Raw genomic sequence first — 10,960 nt, forward strand, 5'->3', positions numbered from 1 at the left:
TTTATATCTTATATAGGTTAGTAGATGCATGTATGCATACACATATCTTATCAAAATATAATTAATTATATTTAAAACATCACAGTCAACCAAATAAATACAAAAACGATAGATTAAACCAACGGTTCTCAACTGGGTATGATTTTGTCCCCAAGGATATATTTGGCAATATTTGGAGACTTTTTGGTCATGATTGGGAGAAGGGTCTATACCACTGGCATCTCACGGACAGAGGCCAAGGATGCTGCTACACATTCAGTAATGCAGAGCCCAACCCCTCAACAAAGAATTACCCAGTTCCCACTGTCCACCGTATCAAGACTGAGAAATCCTGGAGTGGAGTGACAAAGGCTTTTGGCTTATGGACAGTCTCTCAGGTTGAAAAAGGTATTATTTTTTAAAAAAAATTGCAGCCGAAAGCACGTTTCTACTTGACCAAGGTTTGTAAAGTTGCATGGAACGCCAAACGCTGACGGTGAGTGGCAGACTTCTGATTTTCACTTCTGCCACCCTTTGCCCTTATGAAGAGAAGAAAAAAGACAGGCCCATAGTAGCAGGACCTAAAATGTTGACTGGGGTGGTGCTAGGGTTGGCTGGTGGCCCGGGTGTGAAATATGTGCAAGCCCCGCCAACATGGACCAGGTGCTGCCCGCTGGAGAAGGCCACCACTGGGCAGTGGGAATGGTCTCTGAAGCAGGGCTAGAGGCGGGCAGGGCACTGCAGTCCTCGAGAAGGTAGTTTCAGGTGTTGGGTGGACAAACACTTTCATTTTAATAGCTGTGCAATTATTATAATGTACATTAGACAAATACTGGCACCAATATGATAGTACATAAATCTTCCTTAAAAAGGAAATTTCAGTTTCTAGGAAAGATTTTTTAGAAGAGACTATTAATTAAATGTGACAGATATTATAGAGGGATTACAAAATTGAGATGGTAGAACACAAAAGTTTAGAGAATCCTGGCCTTGTGGTAAAGAGAATGGGCTCTGGAGTCGAGAAGATGTAGGCTCAGATCAGGCCCCAGGAAGGGGGAAATTTGAACCAAAACATTCAGTTCCTTTAAGCTTCAGTTTCCTCATCTGCTAGGGGACTAGCAACTGGGTCAGTGTCGTGGTGCTGTCAAGCTTGTTTGAGATGATTCACACAAAACACAGAGAGCCACGGCAGATAGCATGCACTAAACTTTAGCTGTAAATAATTCTGACCACAATAATAATGGCAAAAATAAATCCTAAGGACACATAGCAGTGCATGCTGCCATTTATATCCACACATCTGAGTCTATCTAATTTCCTTCATTTAAAATACCATGGATAGTTGCACCAGCGGACAGAAACCAAAGATGAAATCTGGAGTCTCTCAGTTGCCCACGCCTCCCCACAAAGCAAGCTCCATCATCCCCACCAGCAGTTTGCAATTCTGAGCAGAGGGCTTACTGGCCTGCCCCCACCCACCCCACCCCCAGCCCTTGGGGCTCTGAAGTGTTACATTTTATTGCCCTGTGGAGCTGTAGGAGGCCACTTGCAAGGTAGAATGTTGCTCTCCACTCATATTTTTGAATTATGGCTTCAAGGTGGTTGCTCCTATCAAGAAAATTAAATGATTTAACATAATTTGTTGTCACTTTGATCACAACAATAATAAATAAATCTTCATGAGGAAACCAGGGAAACCCATTCCGTCCCATTTTAAAAGATGTTAAGTAATAACACAGATGTAGTTACAGAATTTTTTTTTTTTTTTAAGTAAAAACGACTCTATTGGGTTTTCTTGTGAGCAGAGTCACTTGGTGGAATTGTTCTGCAGGATGCCCACTGCTGCCAGAATGAGCAGCTCTTCTCCTTAGACCCTTGATAATTAGCCTATCAGGGGCTCGCTTCTATGTAGGTTCCATGTGCAATGTCAGGGGCATCCAAAGCTGTGGTGAATGGGTGTCTGTTTTTGTACCTGGGGGCATGCTGCACACATTTGGAAAGCACATGGAGCGTAATGGACATTAACCCAGATGTCAAAAATAGCCTGCATTTTACTACTGTTATTAAACAGTTTCCCCTTTAACCCCTCCGTGTTTACCAAAGACCCCTTTCTCCCAGCCTGTTTCTGCAAATCACTACTGAAAGGGCAGGAGAAGAAAGCCATAATCGGGCAGGTGTCTTTATTCCAAAGAAAAACAGTCTGAAGGAATATTTGTGAGACACCACACGTTTATAGCCTGCTCTCCTGGGGGCGTTTGTCCTGGGGCAGACTCTTACTGCTGTGCTCAGTTCACTCCCCCCACCCCCTCCCACACCCCCTCCCCTGCACACTAACTGCAGGGTTCCCTTCAGAACTAAGTCAAGATCTTTCACAATCGAAATAGCTTTCTATTTTACTATGATACCATTTATACATTCTTTGATTTAAAAAATCCAAGAAGTGTAACAACAACAACAAAATTATGAAGGAGAAAATTTAAAACCACCACCCAGATATAATTACTAACAATATCCTGGTATATATACTTGCAAGTGTTTATATTTATATGTATGTGGATGCAAAAATGAGATCAAATTATATGTATAGAATTGTAATCTGCTTTTTTCATTGAAAAATTGTGGACATCTTTTCATGTAATAAACACCTACACCATAACTATCATATAGTCACATAATAAATCTTAAGCATCCCTATCACAGCTCTCTATTCATATCCTTCAAGCTGCAAATTCTTAAAATCCTTATTCTTTTATTTATTTTTGTATCTATTTGCTGTCTGTCTTCCTCCCAAAAATACAGGGTCCATGGGGACATAAATTTTATGTCATTTTGACCATTATATCCCTGGCACAAGCACGTTGCCCAACACAGAAAGGAGTTATATTAGGTTTCTACTGCTGCATAACAAATCACAACAAACTTAGTGGTTTAAAACAACAGCCGTTGATTATCTCACAGTCCCGTAGATCAGAAGACCAGTTGAGTCCCACTAGGTTCTCTCTTTAGAGTCTCATAATGCCAGGTATCAGCCAAGCTGGACTTTAACCTGGAGCTCATTCACATCGTGGTTGTGGAAGCGAGGTCCCCGTTTCCTCACTGGCAGTCAACTAGTGACTACCCTGGACCCTATTACAGGTCCTTGCCCCATAGTTCCCTCCATCTCAGCACCGCAAATCCCTCTAGTATTTCAGATTTCTCGGACTTTCTCTTCTGCTACCAGCAAGAGAAAAGTCACTGCTATTAAAGGGCTGCTGTGATTAAATTGGGTCCATTCAGATAGTCTCTCTTTTGATTAACTTAAAGTCAAGTGATTAATGACCTTAACTACATCTGTAAGGCAGTATAATCACCGGATGAGATGTTCATGGTCCCGGTGCCAGGGTTAAGAGCAGGAAGTCATTGTGGGGTGGGGGGTGGCAAGGGAGGGTGACTTTAGGGTTCTGCCTACTCTAAGTACTCTCTAATACCTGGAGAATGAATGAGTGAATCAGCTCATTCCATTCCAGGGTCTGCGTGAGGCATAGGGGATGCTGACTGAGCAAGACTGGCCTGCCTCTGCCCTTGTAGAGCTTATAGCCTAGACCAGTGCTGTTCAATAGAAATACAACGCAAGCCATACCTGAGTTTTCAAGTAGCTGCATTAAAAATAGTAATAAAAACGAGGTGAAATTAATTGTAATGATATATTTAATTTGATCCAACACATCCAGAGTGTCATTCTAAGGTGAAATCAATATAAAAAAATCATTCATACTAAATCTAAAATGTAATATATTGATTTATAGTCATTCAAAATCAGTATAAAAAGCTAATTTCATACATCTCAATTTGGACTAGCCGTATTTCAAGTACTGAGTACATGTGGACAGTGGCTACCATGTTGGACAGTAAAAGTCTAAACAAGTCATTAGAAGGGATCAGTGCAGTATGTGTGAGACTTCCTGTGCCACATCCCACACTCAGGAGGGTCAGGAAGGTCTTCTTGGGAAGAAGCGACATCTAAATTGTGCCTAAAGAATAAGTAGGAATTGATCAGATCAAGGGTTGGTGTATATGCATGTCTGACAGAAAGACGAGTTTGCAAGATGGGGAGAAGAGAAAGCTTTAGGGCTGCAGAGGTAAGTTCCGCATAGGCGGAACATGAAACTGGAGAGAGACAGACCACATGAGACCTTGCCGGCATGGTCAGGAGTCCATCCTCCACCCCAAGGGCAACAGGATTGTAAATGAAACCTGTAAATGTGAAATGCAAGATGAAGTAGATGTCATTATCGAAAAGACCCTGTCGGCTGCACTGATGAGACCACAGAGTTGGGTGCTATAGGAGAGGATGCATGGGGACAGGGTGGGCCTGCTGGGCCATCAGGTGAGGGAGGACTAGCCAGAGATTATCTCACAGTGGGTGGCTGACAAGATTGCTTGCTTCATTGCTGGAAACCAGGATTCCTTTTAAAATTTCTTAAAATCATGTGCATATTTGTCCTTCAACAAGGAATTATCTGCATTTCCAACTGCTGGCAATGTCATTTGAGTTTGTCTTTTTCTCTCCCTCTCTCAGTTCCATTTAGGCCTTCTGGTGAATGGATTGTCCTATCGGAGGAGTGGCAACACTATTTGAGAGCTCTTTTTTCTACCGTGTAATCCTTACCCCAAAACAGTGCACTGCAGTTGCAAGGCACTGTATTCTGCCTTGTGACCTATTACCCAGCTGGAAATATTTCTCTCAACTGAATAAATGATTGTTCTTTGCTACTTTATCTTGGAAAAACATCAAGGACATCGGACATTCACTGTAATTATTTTTCACTCGTTTCCCCATCTGTAAAATGTGACCAGTACATTTTAGTACTACTTTGGGTTTCTCTTTACCTTTCAGTCATATGCCCTTTTAATATATCGGTCAGCCTTTTATAAAGATGATTAAGAAATACTTAATGCACAAAAGAATTAGAGCTATGCACAGCTCATGAAACAGAAAGCGTGCTCTGACTTACAATTTTCATACAAAGTTTGCAGAGATTTTATGTGCCAGAATGAGTAATATGATCTGCTCTAGGAACTCCCTTGCTTTCTGGCTCTGCAAAAGTCATTTTTTTTTTTTTGCCCCGATTCAAGTTTCTTAACCAGAAGGGTTACACCAAACTCCTCAGAGTATGAATTAGCAGAGTTCATCCAAGCCACATATTTCATTAGCACTGTTTAACGATGGCTTGAAATAACTTCCTACCTGTGCAGACATTGGGATCTTTGGCAAGCTCATTAGTCAGTGTGACTCGAGAAATGCTGTGTATCAACCACCAAATCAGACAGCTCAGGCTATATATAAAAAGTGGCTCACGTGTGTGTGTGTGTGTGTGTGTGTGCGCACGCGTGTGTGTGTGTGTGTTTGATCTTTCCTCTCTCTTGCCATATTCCCCAGAGAGCTGCGCTATTGCCATATGCCCGGAAACTCCCGAAAAATTCAAAGGCCATATGTGAATGATAATGATGCAGGCACACAAAGTTGAGCATCAAGCAGGGAGAAAAAGCCATCATTTGAAGGGTCAATATGGGATGTACCTCTCTTTTTACCCATTTTGCTGTTTCTTCCCAGGCTGTAGTCATATTCCATATTCAGGGTCTCTTACTGGGACAGTGAGAAAACTTGAGGTGATGTGGATACCTGTTCCCCAGGACATGAAATATGCAAATGAGTAGCTGCTGCATTTATGTGTAGGTCTAAGCATAAGCACACGCCATTGATGAAAGACAACTTTATTTCATTCAGCTTGATTTAAGAAGATATCTATATTCTTTTTTTAAGTGTTTTTATTGTGGTACAATATACATAAAATTTACTATTTTAACCAATTTAAAGTGTACAATTCAGTGGCATTAAATACATACGAAGAGTTGTATAACCAACACTGCTATCCATTTCCTTTTTTTTATTACCCCAAACAGAAACTCTGTACCCATTCAGCATTAACTCCCCATTCCCTCACCCCCAGAGCCCTGGTAACCTCTAATCTATTTTCTGCATCTATGAATTCGTCTACTCTAAATATTTCATATAAGCGAGATCGTATGGTATTCGTCCTTTGGTGTCTGACTTATTTCGCTGAGCATGTCTTTAGGGGTCATCCATGTTGTAGCATGTGTCAGAACTTCATTTCTTCTTAGGGCTGAATAATATTTCATGGTGCATATATACCACTTTTTGCTTATCCATTCATCCATTGATGGACACTTGGAAGTTGCTTCTACATTTTGGTTATTGTGAATAATGTTGCTATGCACATTGATGTATCTGTTTGAGTCCCTGTTTTCCATTCTTCTGGGTATACACCGAGATGTGGAATTGCTGGGTCCAGTATTCTGAATTCTTTTAAACTGGTGTTCTTACATGGTTTGTAAGTGAATGTTAGTTTTCTGGTATATTGACCATCTCTAAGTCTCTAATCTCTATAAAATCAAGTTAAAATTTTTTTTTAAAACATTACTCATTTTACAAAAGTGTGGAGAGAAAAAAATTGACACTAATCTGACCATATAGAAATCATCTCTGGAATATTATGGCATAATTTCTTTTAATTTATTTTTGCATACCAGGAGACATCTACTACCTTTATGTGACATATTTTGAAAGAGGCTTTTTCTCAGATGTGTTTGCAGGACATAGTTTAAACTTTCTGTTCATTTTATCCTTCCTATATGCATCCTCCTCATTGTCATTCCCACCCCTCACCAATCCCAAGCAACCCCAACCAAATAGAGTGGTAGAGGGTCAGTATAGGAATGGGAGGGGGCTGTCTGTGAGGATGATCTCCGATATCATTGCCAATTATTGGAATGCTAAATCACGTGCTTTTTTGTTACAGCTATCAGAAGGGCTGACTAAAGGGAAAATGCAGCTCTGCAGCAATATTCTGATAATCTTTTGCGTGCGGCTCTCATCGCTGTCCATCACCACCTGGAATCCTCATCAGGACTGAAGAGGAGTCTCACTTCCATTATTGAGCACAATTCTGTTCAACTTGATATTTCCTTCATCATCTCATGTTGTTTAATATGTTGGAAAGGAAGAATGAGGCAGAGGAGAAAAATGATAGATACTCCATTTTTTCTGTCGAGATTTGGGCATTAAAATTTGATCATCTCTTCCGAATGTCATTATTTGATAACATTTTATTTATGTTACTTAAACATCATTGGAAAATTTGAACTCCATGGGATTTTAACTGTAGATTCATCTTCTGTTGGACAACTAGCTTCATCTCCAGTTTTTCTGCTGGTTCAATCTAAGCGGTCATCCCTAATGCATTAGATTATCAAAGTTTGAACTCTGTGAATGAATGAGTGGTATTTGCAGTGTTTGTCTACCAAAATGTATGGAGCGTTTGACAAAGAAACCAAAACACCAAAAATGGCGAGCCTTTACCCTCCTCTATTTCTTTAATCTGCTGTTTGAAGAACCATATTTTGATGGTGTAATCAGTAGTTACCTCTGGGCCAGGTTGGAAATGAAATCAATTTTTTAAACCACTAATACTTGCCAAGAAATCGCCTTATGAGAATGTGGTGTGTGTCTCTGACAATGCATGGCACATCTAAATTGATCATTCATAATTTTATCTACCCTGTTTTTGTACTGAAGAGTGGCAACAGCCTGAGGCACCTGCATACTTCTATTCCACATGTTCTGTGCATCTCCGTGGCCGGGATGTGACCAAGCCTCAGACTCTTACCATTCCCGTACATGCAGGTTTCCATGAAGAAGCTGGGACTCATTCACATTTCAAGATCCAAATGCTGTGCAAACAGTGTAAGCTTAGATCTTCTATAAATGAAGGGTCATTTCTCAATTTTTTAAAAATGTCTCCAACATGGATTCCAAAGCATTTTCAGCATTAAACATGAAAACATTGATGAATGAGGAATAATCATAAAAGCTGTGTATCTGTATATAGCTGTACACAACATGTTTGTGGGTACAGAGTCATTATTTAAAGCACATGCCAGGGAAAGAGACCAAATTTTGAGGTCTTTTACATACAGTGACATGGTACTAAGGAGAATTAAATTCCTACTGCTTCCTCTGAAGATTAAAAAAAAAAAAAGTTAAAGTGTTATAACTTCATAAAACTCATGATCAAGTCTGGCAAACATGTGCAACTCTTGTATTGATCCATTTTCTTGTCAATGGAAGAAACCCTTCCACGTGTATGCAAGTGGGAGATGAAAATCTGCATTTTTAAAGGACAGTGAATTTAAGCATGAGTGGCCTTAATAAATATAGTTGTCTTTCTTTGCTGCTGTGAAAAGGATTCTAAACAGATGTTCCTAAAGTCTTGCATTGAATTTAGTTGTTATTATTACTTTTTTAAATGTTGGTGCAATTAACTCTGGACCTCTCCCATGAGCCATAGAGATATTTAAAAAACAGACACCGTATTTGTCAGGAAAGATGAAACTGTGTATGAGTTGCACTGTTCATCCTCTGTGCATTAGAAGCAATCTATTTAAGCGGGTTTCTCGCTTCTGGCTTTGTTCTTGTAAGTATAGCAAGCTATGTAAAGCTTATGTGTTGCATAGACCATCCAAATACATTCATGTTTAAAAAGTTTGTTCTTTAACTATCAAAGGGATCTAGGTCTTGATTGGAAAAATGAGCAGAGTTCTTTGCAAGCATATTTAGCACATTTTGACACAATGTCGCACTGAAAACCCAGGCCACAGATGTACCCACGTGAACAGCTTGGGTGTCCTCAATTAGGCAGCCTCACTGCCTCCCACAGCCAAGTCCTGACCTGAACTCTGCCGCTGAATACTTGAAGTAGGAAGTAGCAAATCCACTAAGGAAAATAGGGTCCACTGAACGGAAAAGCAACCAAACGTGTATAGTTAGCTATTCCTAAGTATGTGGCAATTTTGTCACAGCTGTTTGGGGGATCATTTTTTGCCCTTCTTTTGTTGGTTAAAACTATTATTGATCTTACCTTTATGGGGCATATCATTTAGTCCCTGAAAAATTAAATTCTGTCTACCGTAGTATCCTTTCCCATTTCATGTAATATTCTCTGATGTTTTGGGGGTTATCAAAAAATTCTCTTTTCACATATTAAAAATAGTCTCTGGGTTTACAACAAACACTGTGATGTTGGGATATTTCCTTTGCTCAAACTTTGGCAGGTTCCCCTCTAATCATAACGAAGTTGGGAAAAAGAAGTTGAGGCTAACATGTGGGAGAACTTGGTCTTCTTGCTTTGTGTAAAAGCAGGCTCGTACTTCATATCCCATTTGATTTCGATGTACAGTCTCAATTTTGTATTTAATGATTTTTGTGTATCCAGTATGCACGTTAACAGCGTGTCAACTTTTATTTGAAAGTGGGTTTCAGTTTTCTTTTTAAACAGTGTTTATGACGAGCCCTCAAATGTGTTGACATAAGCTCTATCTGAGATGTTTTCGTCGAGTGGCGTTTGAATGCTGTCAGGGGTCAGTGTATCTAATTCCCAGAGACCCTCGTTTGATAGTGCTTCTTGTAATATTTCTCCAAGTGAGTGGCATGTGGGTTGTGATATTGACCATGTGATTATGGACTTCGATATGAAAAAATAAATAAATAAAACTAAGGAACCCTCAGAAACTACCAATGGGCATGTATTAGCCAGTCATTGTAACCTCGTGTCTAGTAGAAGTACAACATACAAGGTATGTACAGTTCATAACTTTGTTATCATGTGTATGAGAAGTACTTTGTGCTGATCGCCTTATTTATATTCATCAAATAAACTTTGTTTCTTTCTGAAGTGAGTTCATTCCACCTCTAATAAATGTTCTGATTATGGTGGTTTCTAATCTTTTTGAAGATCCCCATTTGAAGAGCCTATGGACTCAAAGGGAAAAAAGGGGGGTGGGAAGAAAAGTTATGGACTAACTTTACCAGAATGGCCAAGACATAAATTTTCTTTTATATGTAGCTGGATCTAGAGGTTCATTCAGAGAAATTAAGTTATTGGGGGTATCTCCCTTCCTCCTTCCCTCCTTATTTCCCTTATTTTTGCCTCTTTCTCAAGCTCTCAATTCATCTCTTTTCTATATCTCCCTCCATCTCTTTCTCCATTCCTCCTTTTCTCCCTGTTCCCTCTGCACTTTCCGGGGGGTTTATGTCAGTCTCTGCTAGGTTCTCCCCATTTGGTAGCAAAGATGACTCTTAACAGCTTTGAGGATTCTTGGATTTTAGAGCAGAGCCCCTTTCTCACCCAGCGGTCATATCGGCCCCCTAAAGGGACTCTTACTGGTCCTTTTCTGGACCATACATCCAATTACCTTATTCAAGGGAGTCGGGATGGTGAGACCAAGTGGTTGGCAGCCTCACTGGATGAGGGAGGAGCCGTTTCCAAAGGGGAAACAATGGGCTACATTCTAGAAGAGAGGGACAAGAATGCTGGGCAGGCAGAAATAATAGCCCTGCCATTACTTGGTTACACACACAAAATCATCCAGAAAAATACAGAAGATTGTCCATTAGCCTTCACGGCCCACCTATGGAGAACCAGTTTCTGGTTGGTTTCTTTAAAGGTTTGAACTATGTTGCAGGAAATGAGTTACCAATTCTTACCATTATTGAAATCGGAGAGTAATTATCAGAACTAGAATATAGGTTAGATGTCATGTAATCCAATAGCCTCATGTTACAGTTGAGGAAACTGAGGCCCAGTCAGAAGTGACTGATCCAAGCATGGTAAATTCATCGCAATCCAAGACTGTCCCTAGAGTTCATGGAACAGGAATATGTGTCCCTGAAGATTCTTCGGGAAGAGAGCATGGGACAAAATCTCCCCCAGTTGGCCTTTCACAACACCATGGAAATATCATTTGGTTTCTGCACTTCATGGACTCAAAGCCGCAGGGTGTGAAATTCTCCAGCAGTCAGGCCCATTTTGGGGCAACCTGCAAAGCTGTTTGCCTGTTTCATTATGTTGCCTTTTCTGGAAAA

The 10,960-nt window shown here is 40.2% G+C and overlaps 1 protein-coding gene across 7 annotated transcripts in view; it reads left to right on the plus strand.

Moving 5' to 3' along the window:
- Positions 1-10,143, plus strand: part of ERC2 (ELKS/RAB6-interacting/CAST family member 2) — an 895,762-nt gene extending 885,619 nt beyond the window's left edge. For 2 of the 7 annotated variants that reach the window (XR_004950478.1, XM_036219345.1), the window contains one exon: positions 6,840-10,140. The gene's annotated coding sequence lies outside the window, so the exon portion shown is untranslated. Of the gene's footprint in view, positions 1-4,537; positions 4,894-6,839 lie in introns of those variants that run through there. The other 5 variants (XR_004950467.1, XR_004950465.1, XR_004950466.1 and 2 more) reach the window with 5 other exon arrangements.
- The last annotated feature ends 817 nt before the right edge of the window (positions 10,144-10,960 follow it).

This window comes from Rousettus aegyptiacus, unplaced genomic scaffold (genome assembly GCF_014176215.1).
Source record: "Rousettus aegyptiacus isolate mRouAeg1 unplaced genomic scaffold, mRouAeg1.p scaffold_m13_p_4, whole genome shotgun sequence".
NCBI lineage: Eukaryota > Metazoa > Chordata > Mammalia > Chiroptera > Pteropodidae > Rousettus > Rousettus aegyptiacus.